The sequence below is a fragment of the Macaca mulatta genome, chromosome 11 (genome assembly GCF_049350105.2).
Source record: "Macaca mulatta isolate MMU2019108-1 chromosome 11, T2T-MMU8v2.0, whole genome shotgun sequence".
NCBI classification, from domain to species: Eukaryota; Metazoa; Chordata; class Mammalia; order Primates; family Cercopithecidae; genus Macaca; species Macaca mulatta.
In genome coordinates this window covers 60047728-60065751 of record NC_133416.1, presented here as the reverse complement: position 1 = coordinate 60065751, position 18024 = coordinate 60047728, and the positions used below count along the sequence as shown (strand labels likewise).

Here is an 18024-nt window from a genome sequence, read left to right as displayed (position 1 = left end):
TCAAGAGAGGAGGGCACAGTCCTGGGGTGGGGTGGGGAAGGCAGCTAGTGCCAGGTGGGGAAGGCTGAGCCTCAGCCACCAGATGAGGAATTTGACCTTTATTCTGAAGGCAACGGGAAGCTCTGAGCTGGGGAGTGACAGGATCAAAGCAATGTTTGTAGAAGATCAATCTGGCTGGGCATGGGAGAGGACACCTGAGCGAGCAGGAGAGGTGCTAGGGGGCAGGGACACACCAGGCAGAGGGAGAGTGTGTATATGTCTAGGAGGCTCAGGACAGGCAATGATGTCACCCCCTTCCACTCTGCAGAGGGGGCCTCTCGCACCAGCCTGTCTCCAGGGCAGGTCTCACCAGCCTGCTAGGAGGGAGCTTGGCAGGGAGGTGGGGAATTTCTCAGGGACACAGAGAACATGAGAACACTGCCTCCTTTCTCCTCCTTCGTCCCCTACCCGCGGCCCAGCTCAGAGTACTGGGCCCGGAGGGGGAGAGAAAGGCAGCCCTGGAATGTGAACCTGGGTCCCTCTGTTGGCAGGTTCCACCTCCTGTCCTCTAAGATAGAGGGCTGGAAGAGACAAAGAAGCTGTTAGGCCCCATTAAGAACTGTGCATAACCCCTAAAACAGGAACAGAGGGATAATTGAGGTGATAGAATTACCCAGCCCTGGAGCCCAGCTTTCCTGAAAGGGGAAATTTCTGGCCTGGGGCTGGCTGGTAGGAATCTACCTTTGTGGAGATGAATCATCCTAAACTATCTCTTTGACCCCACCTCTGCCAAAGAGATCCCTTTTGCTCCAATCTCATTCCTGAATGTACCACACTTCAGGTCTCAATGGGGCAAGGCCAGGATGATGCAGGGGGATATCTGCAGGGGAGGAGGTGTTGAACAGGTTTCCGAAAATGGTGAGCATTTCAGACCTATATGATTCCATTCATACCTAAGTGCTGAATGGTCCCACAGTTTTAGGTATGCTTCGGGGCCCACAATCTCTCCCAGCCTCCAGCCCTGACTCAGCCGGAGCCCCTGGGAGCCAGAGATAGCGATCCCAGCTCTTCAGAGGAAGGAGATAAGGTTTAAGGCTCTGGACAGGCTCACTCTGGGGAGACTGTGCATACACACCTCCTCCAGCTGCATTCCTCCCGCGCCTGACCTTGTCTTACTCAGTCTTTTCCAGGAATTACCACAGGAAGTAGTGAGCTGTCTGAACGCACCATTTTCAGAAACTTGCCTAGCACCTCCTCCCCTGAAGGTATCCCCTCCATCATCCTGGCCTTGCCCCATGGAGGTCTATACCCCATCTTTTTCTTGGCTTCTGGGCAGGCCTGATCTGGTCTAGGACCAGTGACAAGGGGGCCTAGCCCTGTTCCTTTTCCACAGAAGCACCCTCCCCATTCCTGGTCACTCACTTCTGCTCCAATGACTCCTTGAATTAGCAAGTCCTTCCTTCGGTCTACCCTTTCACTTCCTTTCAGTGCTTAGTTAAGGAGAGGATGCTCCTCTGTGCATTGGCTGTTGCCTCAGACCAGAGAGTACAGCTGAGGATCCGCTTCACTCCAGGAGCCCTTCAGCTGAGAGGAGGAAGGCAAAAGAGAGAAGGAAGGGTGAATTCTTAGAGAAGAGTGCATGGTCTTTTCCCATCACAGTAGAGTCCTATACAACAATTAGCTTTACAAACATCATCATATAATTAATTTTATTTTTAAATTTTTATTTATTTATTTTTTCGAGACGGGGTCTGGCTCTGTCACTCAAGCTGGAATGCAGTGGCCTGTCATAGTTCACTGCAGCCTCAATCTAATTTATTTTACAGATGAGAGAACAAAAGCTGAGAGCCCAAATCAAGTATGATTTTAAGTATAATGCTTTTGGCCAGGTGCGGTGGGTGGCTCACACCTCGGCTCAGGCTGAGGCAGGCGGATCACCCGAGGTCAGGAGTTTGAGGCCAGCTTGGCCAACATGGTAAAATCCCAACTGCACTGAAAAAATACAAACATTAGCCAAGCGTGGTGGTGGGCACCTGTAATCCCAGCTACTTGGGAGGCTGAGGCAGGAGAATCGCTTGAACCCAGGAGGCAGAGGTAGCAGCAAGCCGTGATCATGCCACTGCACTCCAGCCTGGGCAACAGAGCGAGGCTCCGTCTCAAAAAAAAAAAAAAGTATAATGCTTTTCTCACTACACTGCAAGCACTTTAGGCAATTCAAAGCTCTAAAATCCATATTAATTTAAATGTAATAATACAGATACTTTTAAAATAATTTCAAAAATTAATAATTAATAATAAAAATAATTTAGAAATAAATGGTCCTGCCCCTTCATTATATAGATGAGGCCGCTGTAGTTCAGAGAGGAGCGGTAACTTGTCCAATGTCACACAGCAATTAAGCGACAGAGTTGAGACATAGGCTATTTTATTTCCAAACTTATGTTTTCCTCCTACTGCACATTGTTCTAGGAATTGTCTAAAACAATTCTCAAAACAAAAATTTAACTTAATTTCATTTAATTTTCATCATAAACCTTAGAACACTCTGATTTTAATCACACATCCTAGAGCACTTTGGAGGTAGTGGTAGGAATTTGCAGAAGTGCAGTGATGTGAGGGAGGCTCAGCTCACAGGGTGAGTGGGAGGGCAGAGAGCTGGGAGCCTGGCTACCGAGCCCTCACTCAGCTGTCCTGGGCCTCCTGAGTCTCCCCAGATCAGCGAGGAAGCTCCTGAAGGTCTTCTGGAAGGCACCTTCCTTTATCGGAGGTGCTGGCCGATCCGTTCAAGCTCTCATGCCTGCTGCAGAATCTGCCTTCCTGCCTCCTGCATCTCCCAGCCTGTCTGCCTAGATCCAGGGGACTGGGAAACTAAACTTTGGGTTTTGGAGCCAGAAGAACTGGGTTGAATTCTGACCCTCGCCCTTGCATGCTACATGACTTAAGAAGTGGATAGAAAGTTTCTGAGCTTTCATATTCTCATCTGTAAAATGAGGCTATTTGTACTTTCCTCATAGGTTTGTTTTCTTATTTATTTTGAGACGGAGTCTTGCTCTGTCACCCAGGCTGGAGTGCAGTGATGCAAATTCGGCTCACTGCAATGTCTGCCTCCTGGGTTCAAGCAATTCTCCTGCCTCAGCCTCCCGAGTAGCTGGGATTACAGGCATGTGCCACCACACCTGGCTAATTTTTGTATTTTTAGTAGAGACGGAGTTCAGTCATGTTGGCAAGGTTGTTCTTGAACTTCTGAACTCAAGTGATCCACCCACCTCAGCCTCCCAAAGTGTTAGGATTACAGGTGTGAGCCACCGCGCCCGGCCTCCTGATAGATTTAATTGTGAGGAGTAAATGCGGTTATAAAAACCTATGGTACAGGGAGTGCCTGGCATATGGTACTGTCTTCAGGGAAAGAGGGAGGTATAAGGTAGGGAGGAGAGATATGGCTTTGGAGGCAGACAGGGTCCAGTTCTGGTTCTCCCATTTGCTACATTTTTTTTTTTTTTTTGAAACAGGGTCTCACTCTGTCATCCAGTGCCATTGTTACAGGTGCAATTATGGTACACTACAGCCTCAAACTCTTGGGCTCCAGTTATCCTCCCGCTTAGCCTCCCAAGTAGCTGGAACTACAGGTGTGCACCACTCTGCTTGGGTAATTAGAACAATTTTTTTTTGTGGAGGAGGAGGGTAGAGACAGGGTCTTGCTATGTTATCCAGGCTGGTCTTGAACTCCTGGCCTCAAGCCATTCTCCCACTTTGGTCTCCCAAAGTGCTGGGATTATAGGTGTGAGCCACTGTGCCAAGCAGCACACATTGCTTTTAATCCTGAGGCTCAGTTTTCTCCACTCTAAAATGCAGATAATGCTTATTTTATAGTTTCTGTAAGAATTAAAAGCTTTACCACCTTAGGGAAACTCCTAGGCCATGGGGGAATAGCTGAACCCATGCCCAGCTCTGGGAGATCAGGCCAGAGCTGGGGATGCACAATCAGAGGCTCCAGGCTAGAGGGCTGGAGGGAGAAGCCTGGGAGGAATAGTCCATCTGGGAGGGCTTCCTGAAGGAAGTCCTTGGGGGTAGAGCCAGGCTAGAGGGACACAGAGAGAGAGGAAGGAGGGACCCTGGGCCTGTGCGCTGCATAAGTGAAGAGGGCAGGACCTGGCAGTCAAGTAGGATAGGGTCAGGCCATGGGGGCCTGGGGATGGATGGTTAGTGTGGTGACATGTAGGAACCACCGAAGCCATGAGGCTGTGGGTCCAGGAGGAGGACTAGGGAGTTTGACTTTTGCAGCTGGACAATTGTGAGCAAAAAGTACTGGTCCTCTCCCTCGGAGAGGCTTTCCCTCCTCTGCCTTCCATGTTCTGGAGGCTGCTTTTGCTACTCAAGCTTCTCTTAATGTTCCCTGGATGGTCACCCAGGAAACTTGGGGAGGCAAGGAAGGAGAGAGAAGGTAGAATGTGGCCTTGGGGAATAGATGGCCTCTGCCTGGAGTTCTGTAGGGAATGCGTAAACACACAATTAGTTGTGTTGCCATGGGAGCTTGACTAACAGGTCCCTGAGGCTAAACTGGCCTGGGCTGGCCCAGGCTTAGCCCATTCCCACCATCCAGGTCAGCAGATTTTCCTTATGGCCTATGAATGGGTCATTGTATCTGGGTTGGGGTTATCTTAGTCCTTAGAGACCAGGGAATGGGGAGGGGGGCAGGTTGGTTATAGAGTGATGGGTAGCAGGTCTTTCCTTTAGCTGAGCTGCGTGCTCTCTAAGTCTCTCTGTCTCATTTTCTCTCTTGCAGACACATACGCACACATGCAGGGTCTTGCTATGTTGCTGTGTTGTCCAAGCTGGTCTTGAACTCCTGGCCTCAAGTGATCCTCCCTTGGCCTTCCAAAGTACTGGGACTACAGGTGTGAGCCACTGTGCCTGGTTGGGCACAGGCTGACCTGGCAGGCTGGTTCAGCCATTTGTGAATTCGTTCATCATATATTGGTGGAGTGCCTGTTAGATGCCTATCTAATGCTGTGGATCTGACGGTCAACAACATAGTCAAGGTCTCTGCCCTCATGGGGCTGTCCTTTTTTTTTTTTTTTTTTTTCAGATGGAGTTTCGCTCTTGTTGCCCAGGTTGGAATGCAATGGCACTATCTCAGCTCACCACAACCTCTGCCTCCTGGGTTCAAGTGATTTGCCTGCCTCAGTCTCTCAAGTAGCTGGGATTACAGGCATGCGCCACCATGCCTGGCTAATTTTTTTTTTTTTTTTTTTTGAGACAGAGTCTCGCTCTGTCACCCAGGCTGGAGTGCAGTGGCATGATCTGGGCTCGTTGCAAGCTCCGCCTCCCAGGTTCACACCATTCTCTTACCTCAGCCTTCCAAGTAGCTGGGACTACAGGTGCCCACAACCACGCCTGGCTAATTTTTTGTATTTTTAGTAGAGATGGGGTTTCACCGTGTTAGCCAGGATGGTCTCGATCTCCTGACCTCGTGATCTGCCCGTCTTGGCCTCCCAAAATGCTGGGATTACAGGCATGACTACTGCTCCCGGCCTAATCTTGTATTTTTAGTAGAGACAGGGTTTCTCCATGTTGGTCAGGCTGGTCTCGAACTCTCCACCTCAGGTGATCTGCCTGCCTTGGCCTCCCAAAATGCTGGAATTACAGATGTGAGCCACTGTGCCCAGGCTGGGGCTGTCCATTTTGATGGGGAGAGTCTCCCAAGTCTGCCAGAATCCCTACTGTAGGAGAGGTAGTACAGATGCTCAATAAATAAATGTAGTATAGCTCTTTTGGATTGCTAAATAAAATAATAAACATGTTTTGAATCCTCCCTTTTGAGTTATTGACATTATTGCATCTCTTAATGGAGATAATTGGATCCTAACTATAAAACAGCATAATTGAAAAGAGAATGTTCAAGCTCTAAAATTACTTCAGACTTGGGTTCAATTCCTGTCTCTGTCACACTAACTGAAGGACCTTGGGCTTTAGTTTCCTTGTCTGTAAAATGGGAACAATGTTACCTTCCTCATGGATTAGTTTAGGATTATAAATAATAGGTGCAGTGGCTCACCCCTGTAATCCCAGCTCTTTGGGAGACTGAGGCAGGCGGATCACTTGAGGCCAACAGTTCGAGGCCAGCCTGGTCAACATGGTAAAACCCTGTCTCTACTAAAAATACAAAAACTTAGCAGAGAGTGATGGTTCGTGCCTGTAATCCCAGCTACTTGGGAGGCTGAGGCAGGAGAATCACTTGAACCCAGGAGGTGAAGGTTGCAGTGAGCCGAGATCGTGCCACTACATGCACTCCAGCCGGGGTGACAGAGTGAGACTCTGTCTCCAAAAAAAAAAAAAAAAAAAAAAAAAGAAAAGAAAGCCATCATGATCACCATGGTTCCCAATCCTAATCACTACCACTGCCACCATCACTGGCAAGGAAAGGAGCCGTGGGTTGAGAGTTGGGGAAAGCAAGTGGGCGTCAGTAGGCAGGGCTCCGTTTGCATGGCTAGCTCCCTAGGAATTGGATTTGCAAGCTTCTGTTTTGCATAACAGAGGATTTTTACATGCCATTTCTTTATTGCTACCCTGTAAGCTTCTCCTTATAGACCCAGTTGCCACCTCCTTCTAGTTACCTTCCACCTGACCACCTACCCTGGGAAGAGGCATTAGACACTGTTCCGTTCTGCAAGGAGGTTATTTCTTTTTTTTTTTTTTTTTGAGACGGAGTCTTGCTCTGTCGCCCAGGCTGGAGCGCAGTGACCAGATCTCGGCTCACTGCAAGCTCCGCCTCCCGGGTTCCCGCCATTCTCCTGCCTCAGCCTCCGGAGTAGCTGGGACTACAGGCGCCCGCCACCGCGCCCGGCTAGTTTTTTGTATTTTTTAGTGGAGACGGGGTTTCACCGTGTTAGCCAGGATGGTCTCGATCTCCTGACCTCGTGATCCACCCGTCTCGGCCTCCCAAAGTGCTGGGATTACAGGCTTGAGCCACCGCGCCCGGCTGCAAGGAGGTTATTTCATGCAGGGAAACACAAGGCTTAAACTCTCACAGGGCAAATGTATCAAAGTGATGTGAACACAAGTTCCATGGGTGAGGGTGGTCTGAAGGTGGTGAGGGGATGGGAGAAATTGTGTGGAGAAAGGCTTTGGGAAAGGCTGGGGTACAAGCAGGGAAAGTTGGTGAGAGTCAAACTAACATGTCTTGAAAACCTGCTATTTTAGGCACTGTTCCTTACCTGATGATCATATCAGTCTTCTGAGGTAGTTGTTACTATCTGCATTTTCAGCTGGTGAAGTAACTCTTTACACCATTAGGAAGTGGCTGCGAAATTCTTTTGGTTGCACCCACTGTCCTTTGGGTTTTGGTCACACATGGCTGTGGGGCAGCAGAACGTGCATGGGCAGGCTTGGGGCAGTTCCACCTGTGCGGCGTCTGGCAGGGCTCAGACGCCAGTTCACGGCTGTGTGAATGTGGACACATTTCCATCTCTGCCTGGTGGGATCTTCATGAATTTAAACGGGGTGATGCATGCAGCGCATACAGTAGGCCCACATGTTTCTGAGGCTCCAACAACCCAGCTGATACAGTAGAGGCCCCTTGACCTTCTGCCTGAACCCTCCTCATGAACTTCCCAGTTGATGCAGACTCTATTTTCTTCTTCTTCTTCTTCTTCTTCTTCTTTTTTTTTTTTTTTTTTTGAGACAGAGTCTCACTGTGTCGCCCAGTCTGGAGTGCAGTGGCGCCATCTCGGCTCACTGCAAGCTCCGCCTCCCGGGTTCACGCCATTCTCCTGCCTCAGCCTCCGAGTAGCTGGGACTACAGGTGCCTGCCACCACGCCTGGCTAGTTTTTTGTATTTTTAGTAGCGATGGGGTTTCACCGTGTTAGCCAGGATGGTCTCGATCTCCTGACCTCATGATCCACCTGCCTTGACCTCCCAAAGTGCTGGGATTACAGGCTTGAGCCACCGCGCCCGGCTTATTTTCTTCTTCTTCTTCTTTTTCTTCTTCCTTTTTTTTTTTTTTTTTGAGATGGAGTCTTGCTTTGTCACCCAGGCTGAGTGCAGTGGCGCGATCTCGGCTCACGGCAACCTACCTTCCCGAGTTCAAGCATTTCTCCCTGCCTCAGCCTCCTGAGTAGCTGGGATTACAGGCGTGTGCCACCACGCCCAGCTAATTTTTTATATTTTTAGTAGAGACAGGGTTTCGCCATATTGGCCAGGCTGGCCTTGAACTCCTGACCTCAGGTGATCTGCCCGCCTCAGCCTCCCAAAGTACCGGGATTACAGGCATGAGCCACTGTGCCTGGCCGCTGACTCTCTTTTCACAAAGCTCCAACTTTTGGGAAGTCATTGATTACAGGGAGCAGAAGTCTCTCTCTGGCGGAATCCTTCCTATTGGTGCTGGTTATATCCCTTGGGTCACACAGATGAACGTCCCCTCTTCCTCCAGGCAGTCCTGAGGTTTAACACATGTTGGGAACCTCTTCTCCAGGGCTGGCACTCCCAACTCCTGTGCTGTGTCTCACTGGAATATGGTTCCCTTTCTCCTCACTATCCCAGGCACCTCCTTGCATCGGTCAGTCCTAGGAGTCAGATAAGAGCCAAACCCTGCTCCAGAATGGTCAGCATGCAAGAAGGCGGGCTTGTCCACACTTGCTTCTGCTGCTGAGGACCGTGGTGGGTTTTGAGATAGCCTCATCGTGCTGTTACTGGAAGGAAGAGGTATGTGTGGGATGAACCAAGCTAAGAAGGCAAGTGTAAACTGCATGTTCAGGGGAAGGTCTACACATTTACTCTGCAGCATCTACTCTGGGCCAGTGCCATGCCAGGCAGATGCTGGCACTGAGACAGGAACCTGACACAGACTCTGCAGGAACCTGCTCTGTCTCCAAGGAGCTGTGTCTAAAACTGATTGGATGACATGATAGTAAGCCCAGTGGCTCATAGCAAGTGCATGGAACAGTCTAGCTGGAACAGAAGGTGCTAGGGTTCAGCAGGGAGCTGCTGGAAGTGCAGCTGAGTGACCTTGGACTCATGCCCATGCAGTCAACTGCCACATCCTGTTGGTTCTAGCTTGAGTCTATCCCTATCTTCCTGCTCCTACCACACCACAGGCCTCCAGACTTGCTTTCTGCAGTAGCCTCCTTTATAGTCTCCTGCCCCTAGTTTTTGCCCCTACCATCTACCCTGAACACCCCAGCCAGCTTAATTTTCCTAAAGCACTGCTTTAAGCTCATCACCCTGCTCCTCCCTTCCTGCAGCCTGCAGAAGAAAGCTCTGTCTGGTCTCCGAAACCCCTAGTCCCACCCTCCTCCCCAGTATCTAGCCTTTCTACTCTTCCGTAGGAATCCTGCTCCTGTCCAATGGTTTATCACATTTCCAGATCTTTCCATCCATATCTTTCTTTTCTTTTTTTTTTTTTTTGAGACGGAGTCTCGCTCTGTCGCCCAGGCTGGAGTGCAGTGGCCGGATCTCAGCTCACTGCAAGCTCCGCCTCCCGGGTTCACGCCATTCTCCTGCCTCAGCCTCCCGAGTAGCTGGGACTACAGGCGCCTGCCACCTCGCCCGGCTAAGTTTTTTTGTATTTTTATTAGAGACGGGGTTTCACTGTGTTACCCAGGATGGTCTCGATCTCCTGACCTCGTGATCCGCCCGTCTCGGCCTCCCAAAGTGCTGGGATTACAGGCTTGAGCCACCGCGCCCGGCCCATATCTTACTTTTCTAAGCTCAGCTTGTTCTAAGGGCCCTCTCCTTCACCTGAAGTCCTATAGCATACATCTGAATCATTTATTTATCTGAAATCAATATTCCGTTGATAAGGTACAGAAGGTAGACTTTGGCCAGGTAGTATTTGTATTTATACAAGGGCTCAGTGTGTACACGGATATCTTTATAACTGGCCTCTCTGGTTCCACCTCTTTATTGGTGTACATTTTGGTTAGTGTATGTAGTGAACATCTGTTGTTTCTGCCCGTCCAGCATTTCTTTTACTTTCTTTCTTGTTTTTTTTTTTTTTTGAGACGGAGTCTTGCTCTGTTGCCCAGGCTGGACTGGAGTTCAGTGCTGCGATCTTGGTTCACTGCAGCCTCCGCCTCCTGGGTTCAAGCGATTCTCCTGTCTCAGCCTTCCGAGTAGCTGGGACTACAGGCATGCACCACCATGCCTGGCTGATTTTTTTGTATTTTTAGTAGAGACAGGGTTTCACCATGTTGACCGGGCTGGTCTCAACCTCCTAACCTCAGGTGATCCGCCCACCTCAGCCTCCCAAAGTGCTAGGATTACAGGTGTGAGCCATGGTGCCCGGCCCTGTTCAGCATTTCTTCCTGGTCTTTTGGCGAATCACATTTTTTTGCCCCCTTTCTCTATAGGTTGGGCGGGGCTGATCATCCCTCTGCAGGGTCTTGTTACGTGATCTAGTCTAGTCTAGAATACATAATAGTATTGTATTCCCCTGGCCACAGGGATTGGTTCAGAGATGAGCATGTGACCTACATCAGCCTCGTGAGAGTCAGCCCTGGAACTTCAGCAGGAAGCATCGGAAAGAGGTTCTCCCTTACTGGTCGCCCTTCTTGCAGCCGGGAGATGGCCTGCCCGAGGACGAAGCTAACATGGAGGAAAACAGCCAAGAGATGGGGAGGAAGAGCTTTGCCTGATGATATCACTGAGCCCCTTATCTGGCTAGGCTGAAAGCCAAATGCACCCTTGAACTTCTCAATTATAAGAGCAAATAAATGATCTTTTTATGCTTAAGTCTGTTTGAGTTGGGTTTTAGTCATATGCAATCAAGAATGTGTATCCATTGGCTGGGAGCTGGGGCACACGCTTGTAACTTTGGGAGTTATAGCACTTTGGGAGGCCAAGGTGGGAGGATCACTTGAGGCAAGGATTTTTTGTTTGTTTGTTTTTGAGACAGAGTTTCACTCTTGTTGCCCAGGCTGGAGTGCAATGGCTTGATCTCAACTCACTGCAACCTCCGCCTCCCGGCTTCAAGCGATTCTCCTGCCTCAGCCTCCAGAGTAGCTGGGATTACAGGCATGCGCCACCATGCCAGGCTAATTTTTTTGTATTTTTAGTAAAGACATTTTCTCCATGTTGGTCAGGCTGGTCTCGAACTCCCAACCTCAGGTGATCTGCCTGCCTTGGCCTCCCAAAGTGCTGGGATTACAGGTGTGAGCCACTGCACCTGGTGGATTTGTTTTGTTTTGTTTGTTTTGTTTTTGAGATAGAGTCTTGCTCTGTCACCAAGGCTGGAGTGCAATGGGCGATCTTGGCTCACTGCAATCTTTGTCTCCCTGGTTCAAGCGATTCTTCAGCCTCAGCCTCCTGAGTAGTTGGGATTACAGGTGCCCGCCACCATGCCCAGCTAATTTTTGTATTGTTAGTAGGGATGGGGTTTCACCACGTTGGTCAGGCTGGTCTTGAACTCCTGACTTCAGGTAATCAACTGGCCTTGGCCTCCTAAAGTGCTAGTATTACAGGCGTGAGCCCCCTTTCTCAGCCTGAGGCCAGGATTTTGAGACCAGCCTGGGCAACATAGTGAAACCTCTGTCTGTGTAAAAGAAAAAACAAACAAACGTGCAACTGTGTGTTTGGGTTTGGATGTGTGTTATATACGGCTGTGTGTGCACAGGTGTGTGTGTGATGTTCGTAGGAAGGTGGTATGCACGGAACTCTGATGGGTGGTACACACATATGCTTGTGCCTGAGATGAGGATCTGAGGTGGTACTGCACCTTGGCCTGTGTGTCAGGCCATGCAAGTGAGAGGGCAGGTGGGGTGTATGTGAACCTGAGAGAGTGTGTGAGGGACAAGAGGGCGTGTGTGCTATAGACTGAGGTTGTGTGCCCACAGGGTGGGAGACGGGCCTGTTAAGGGGGCTGTTTGTTCTGGGAGATAACCATCAAACATGTGTGCTTTGGATTTATATGGATACACGCACGTAAAGACACCTGCTCAAAAACACCTGCTTATCATCATTCACCTCTACCATCCTGAAAATCCTCATTGTTTTCAGACTGACGCCAAATTTTTTAGAGTCCTTGAAAGGTACATAGAATCATAAACCTTTTGTTGATGGTGGTGGTGAAGCGGGGAATACCAGAATCGGGTGAACACCTGCTGAACTCAGGTGTTCCGCCCGCCTCGGCCTCCCAAAGTGCTGGGATTATAGGTGTGAGCCACCACGTCTGGCCTGATGGTCACTTCTCAACAGGGACTTTCAGGAAATACCTCGCTTTGGCTAAAGGAGGCTCCTGCCTCCTTTGGTTTGAGAGGACCCAAATAGCTCATCTCCTGAAATGTTTTAGACTAGTGTCTGATAAGCAAATATGTGGATAAATGAATGGGTGAATACAGGAAGGAATAAAGGCCTCTAGTCCCTGCCTGCCACTCTCACCTTTGTCCTCAGGTTGCCCAGCAGGAAAATCAGAACAGTGGGCCTCTGGATATCAGCTCCAGTGCTAAGCACTCAGGCCAGGGGAATCCTCAGGGCTGGGGTAGGGGTGGGCAGGATGCCTATAGCTGAGCCCCAGGTCCTTCCTGTTTGTCCTTCCTCTCCTGCACTCCTGTCCAGTTGCCTGAACACCATGAGGGCTTCCCCTATCTCAATGTCAGCTTCTGAAGTTTCCTTGAAATCCTTGAAATCCTCTCAATAACATCCACTTCCTGTCACTCAAGTCTCCGGCACTGCTGTCCTCACTGTCAGGCATGGGACCCATTTGTGTCTGTCCTCTCACAGTCTCTGTCTCTGTGGCCCTGGCCAACGGTGGTGGAGTGTCAGGTTCTGGGGACTGAACCACTCTGTTTTCCTTTCTGAGGGACAGAGTATATCACCCTTTATAAGCAGGAACGCTGCAGTGCTCTGGATTTGAGCTCTGGCCTATTTCCTCTGGGAAGAGGAAGGAATTGTGTTCCTAAGGGTCTTGGTGGTGGGACCAGAGCTAAAGCATGAGGCCTGACTCTTGACTGCACAGAGGAAGCCTTGAAAATGCAGACAGGGTGTGGCCTGAGCATGTGTACTTTTATAATCTCCCACGGGCAATCTTGATGTGATGGAGAACCAGAGTTAAGGGGAAGGACTCTGTGGACTGAGCCATAGCTGGGACCTTCCACCTAGGCTTCATGCTCACCCAGTGGGATGATCTTCTTGGTTTGGTGTCAGTGGAGAGGAGGGTGACAGGATGTTGAAAGTGTGAGAGACAGGCTGTGTGCAGTGGCTAACGCCTGTAACCCCAGCACTATGGGAGGCTGAGGCAGAAGAATTGCTTGCATCCAGGAGTTCGAGACAGGCTGGGCAACATAGCGAGATTTTGTTTCTAAAAAAAAAGAAAAAAAAGTGTGGGAGACCTCATCATCTCCAGGCTGTTGGACTTGTGTCTCCTTCCTCCACAACAAGGCTGTGCTGTCCTCCCTCATTCTTGTTCTAATAATTTCTAATTGTATCTCTTCTCACAACCAAAATTTCAAACCAGAGAACATTTGCAGATTTTCATCTTCAGTATGTAAAGCTCTGCGGTAGTGGAAGTGGATCAAAGGCTTTCAGAGTTGGTGGGACTTGGACATTCTAATTCAAACCCTAGCAAATGTGAGACGCCCCCTCCCACTGAGCCAATGGACAGCTGGTGAGCAAGGTCCCTCTCCATGTCTTCAGGGACAGGAGCTTGTTCCCTCTCTAGGCAGTCCATTTCCATCCTGGCTGGCTTTAATCATCAGATCCACCACTGATCAAGAGCAAAAAAGTCACCATTTGCTAAGCTTTGACAATGAAAAATTTTAGCCTTGAGGCACACAACATAAAATTAGCACCCGAATTGACTCTATTATTCATGATGCTGCTTGTTGAGGGGTGTATCCACCACCTGTGGCTTCCTATTTAAACAAATTATTCTGCTGTCTCAATGCTAAATGCAGCTACTTCTATGCCAACAATAACATTTTAAAATGCTCCATCGTTTAAAGGGATTTCGGGTACTTTTGGGTCACTGCCTTAACCCAGAGGCAAAAAGCCTCTACCTGGGGCATCTTAAAACAAACTCTTTCCTTCTTTCCCCTGACCCTTATGCTGGGCACAAAGGCCCTGCTTTTTATGTGTAGCTCATTTATGCGTTTGCGGTTATCTTTTTGTTACAGCTTTGTTGAGCTGTAATTCACATACAATATAATTCAACAATCTGAAGCTTGCAGTTCAGTGGTTTTTAGTATGTTCACAGACTTGTGCAGCTTCACCATCATCTAATTCATTTGTTTATTTATTTATTTATTTATTTTTGAGACACAGTCTTACTCTGTCTCCCAGGCAGGCTAGTGTGCAGAGGCACAATCTTGACTCAATGCATACAGCCTCAACTTTCCGGGCTCAGGTGATCGTCACAACTCAGCCTCCAGAGCAGATGGGACTACAGGTGTGTGCCGCCATGCCCAGCTAAGTTTTGTATTTTTTGTAGAGACGGGGGTCTCATTATGTTGCTCAGGCTGGTCTCAAACTCCTGGGCTAAAATAATCCTCCTGCCTTGGCCTCCCAAAGTGCTGGGATTATAGGTAGAGCCATTGTGCCTGCCCATCACCATCAAATTTAGAATATTCTCATCTCCCCAAAAAGAAACCCCACGCTCTTTAGCATTCACCTCCATTCCTCCCCACCCTAGGCAACCACTAATCTACTTCCTGTCTCTATGCTTTGTCTGTTGTGCACATGTGATACAAATGGAATCAGAGGGTACCTGATCTTCTATGACTGTCTCCTTTCACTGAGCATACGGGTTTCAAGGCTCATCTACACCCAACATGCATCAGTAATTCATTCCTTTTAACTGTAACATTAGATTGTATGGATATGCCACATTAAAAAAATCCATTCATCATTTGGTGGACATTTGTTTTGTTCCCACTCTTTGGCTATTATGAACAATGCTGCAGCGAATGAGATCATCAGTCCTGAACACCAAGCAAAACTTGTTCAGACCATCTCTTCCCATGATCATGAGTGATGATAACAGCTACCTGCCTACCCCACTGGCCCCAAGACTTAATGCCACTGCTCAGGGTCTCGGGTCCTTCTCTGAGTTATCCTGCACCATGACAAGTAGGGGGGCTGACCCTCACTCCTGGCCCACAGGGAGTGTCTCCTCCTTCCCTGGTTCACTCTCCAGGAAAGGCGGTTTGAGGCAGAGTTGTCTGGGTAGGGCAGGCACCGCAAACATGTTGTTCCCTTTTGTTGGGCAGGCAGCTGTGTGTAGACCACAATGCCTTACAAGGAGTTGTACCTGTGGGCCCGCCCCAGTCTGGTTCTCTCTTCCCTCACCACTTGGCCCTAGTCCCAGGGGCCTTCCCCTTCTGCCTTTAACCCCAAAGTCCCAGGCAGGGGCCATCAGAGAGGCCAACTCTGGCCTCTTCTCCTGCACTCAGGCTGGGCTTGGAGCATCTGGGGGAGGGTTTGGCTGGGGTCTCTGGGCAATAGAGAGCTGACAAATGAGACACAAACACTTCTGGCCCTGGACTGTTCTGGGCTGCCCCAGAAAAAATGGGCTTTCCCTGACTGGGTATGGTCTGGGTCAGCCCTCCAGCCTGCATACTGCAGGGTCCCTGGAAACCCCCTTTGTCCTCACCTTAAACAAGAGACACTCCTAGAACCAGGGATCCAGAAAGGTGGGGTGGAGGGGACTGAAACGTCAGGAAGGGCTTTGGAGTGCTGTTTTTTTGCTCCTTGTGCTGCCTAGGAGCAGGACCTGAGTGCCTCCTGCTCCCTCTAACAGCAGCGTGGGGGAGGGAAGATAGGGAGAGCGCCTGTCCTCCCTTTCCAGGCCTGCCATACCCGTCTGACCAGCCCCTCCCTCCCTCCTTCCGCCTTCCCTGTCCCAGGTTTGGCACTGGGCCCAGCCTTTCTGCCTTTGGTCTTCTGGAAAAAGTTTCTCAGCCCTGGTGGGTGAGGGTGTTTATTGGGGAGGGGGTAGCATGCATTCCAATCAGTCTTCGGAAAAGTAGGCATCGGAAAAGTAGGCATCATTTAAAGGAGCTGGGAGAAGGCCTAGTGTAAACAGGTGCTAACTGAATTTCCCTTGCTCCATTCAGCACAGCAGGGGGCAGGGCCTGGGGAGGGGAGGAAGGGGAGGAGAAGGAGCCACTCTCTGTGCTCACTCTGGGGATCTGTGCATTTTTCCGGAAGGGACTTCAATGTGGGGTGTGTGTGTGTGTGTGTGTGTGTGTGTGTGTGTGTGTATGCATGCATGCATTGTGAAGAGAGCTTGTCTGTGTGTCTGTCTTTTTAGGTTTATGTCTGTCCTCCAAGGAGGGGGCTTCTGGGTCTCTCTGTCCTTCTGGGTAGGGGTCCTATATGCCTATCTTTCTGTGAGCCTGGGTGTCTCTCCTAGAGAAGGATGGGGAGGAAACTGTACCTCTGTCCTCCTAGTAGGTGGTCATCCCCTTCGCTGGGTCAGGGCTGTGTGTCACTTGTCCCTCTCCTCAAGGGGATCTGGCTGTCATCTGTTGGTCCTCCTAGTTCAGTCTCATCCAGGCCCCACAACACACCCTGCAGTATCTTCCAGAGAACCCAGCCCCAGCCATCAGGTAATTGCAGGTGGAATCTCTGCCTTGGGGACCTAAACCTCCTGCCTTCCACCCACAGCGTGCCCCGCCCGGCCCCACCCAGGCCTGGGGTGCCTTGCTCAGCTCCCCAGTCTCCAACCTCCCACAGGTACATGCTACGTCCCAACCTGCCCTCCTGACTCACTTTGATAATGGGATCAGAGAGACAGGTGCAGGGATTCTTCCTCTATTTCCTCTGGCCCATTGGGAGACTGGGAAAAGCAGGAGGGTCTAGGTAGCACCACCAGTGCCACGTCACTCTACTGTACCCCTGCCGTCCTGTCTCACTTCCCATTATTCACCACTGAGAGAAATGGGAGTGACTCCCGCAAAGAGCAGTAAGAACTATGAAGTCCCTGACATAGCTCCCATCTCCTCTGGCACCCCCCACCCCTGTGTTCTCTGCCTTCTAGTCTTGCTCATCATTCTCTAGGCCCTTCAGTGAGGCCTACAGTGTTCACCTGGCCCAGGGAATCCTAGGATCTTGGGAGGAGAGGAGGCTCCTGGGTTATGTTCAGGAAAAGAGCTGTGTTGGATCTCTCTTTTTTTTTTCTTTGAGACTGAATCTTGCTCTGTTGTCCAGGCTGGAGTGCAGTGGCACCATCTCAGTTGACTGCAACCTCCACCTCCCCGGTTCAAGTGATTCTCCTCCCTCAGCCTCCTGAGTAGCTGGGATTACACCACATCTGGCCAATTTTTGTATTTTTAGTAGAGATGGGGTTTCACCATGTTGGTCAGGCTGGTCTTGAACTCCTGACCTCGTGATCCGCCCGCCTCAGCCTCCCAAAGTGCTGGGATTGTAGGCATGAGCCACCGCGCCTGGCCTTGGATCTCTTTTTATCTTGCACCTTCAGATGCAGAGGGATGACAGCCACTCTGTGTGCATGCGTGTGTGTGTGTGTGTGTGTGTGTGTGTGTGATGTTTATTTATTCATTCATTCATTCCACAAATATCTACCCAGACCCTCTTGGCATTGCAACAGGTGCTAGGGGTAGAACAGTAACCTGGAGAGATGAAGCAAATGGTTGATTTCAGATTCAAGGCTTTGGACTCCAGCTGTTCTGTCATCCAGCCCAGGCAGGCCCTGGTAATCGCTTCAATCCGGGAGAACACAGGAGAGTTTCTTTGGGGTGTCCGCAGCTCAGAGGAGACCCAAATGCTAGGAAACCCCTTTTTGCCATACTTCGCAGTCCTCCAGTTTATTTCCCCCAGGAGGGAGGGAGACAAGACCCAGGAGTCAGGGTTGTAGTGGCTGGGCCGCCCAGGCAAGTCTCCCTGTTACAGGCGCTTGTGCCAGGACAGGATTTCTTCCAGTTTCATATTCACTGAATTGCCTTTTCCTGGGTTTCTGGGGGTGGTGCTGGAGTGGGCTCCAGGGTTGGAGCGGGCCCTTGGGTGGCAGCAGCTCTCTGCTGCCCCCACCTGAGTCCTGCCGGGAGGTGGCAGGTGACGGGTTAGGCCCAGCCCCCTCTGGGCCTAGCCACTCA

At 50.1% G+C, this 18024-nt stretch overlaps 2 long non-coding RNA genes across 2 annotated transcripts; one reads left to right on the top strand and one right to left on the bottom strand.

Annotated features, from left to right (window-relative positions):
- Window positions 1-1140: 1140 nt before the first annotated feature.
- Window positions 1141-17775, bottom strand: LOC144332921 (uncharacterized). Its single transcript, XR_013401129.1, has 3 exons — window positions 16347-17775; window positions 7194-8667; window positions 1141-1563 (listed from the first exon to the last, which is right to left on the bottom strand). It is a non-coding gene; the product is annotated as an uncharacterized LOC144332921 (long non-coding RNA).
- Window positions 9910-10705, top strand: LOC107000868 (uncharacterized). The gene is made up of 2 exons (XR_013401128.1): window positions 9910-10242; window positions 10420-10705. It is a non-coding gene; the product is annotated as an uncharacterized LOC107000868 (long non-coding RNA).
- Window positions 17776-18024: the final 249 nt, after the last annotated feature.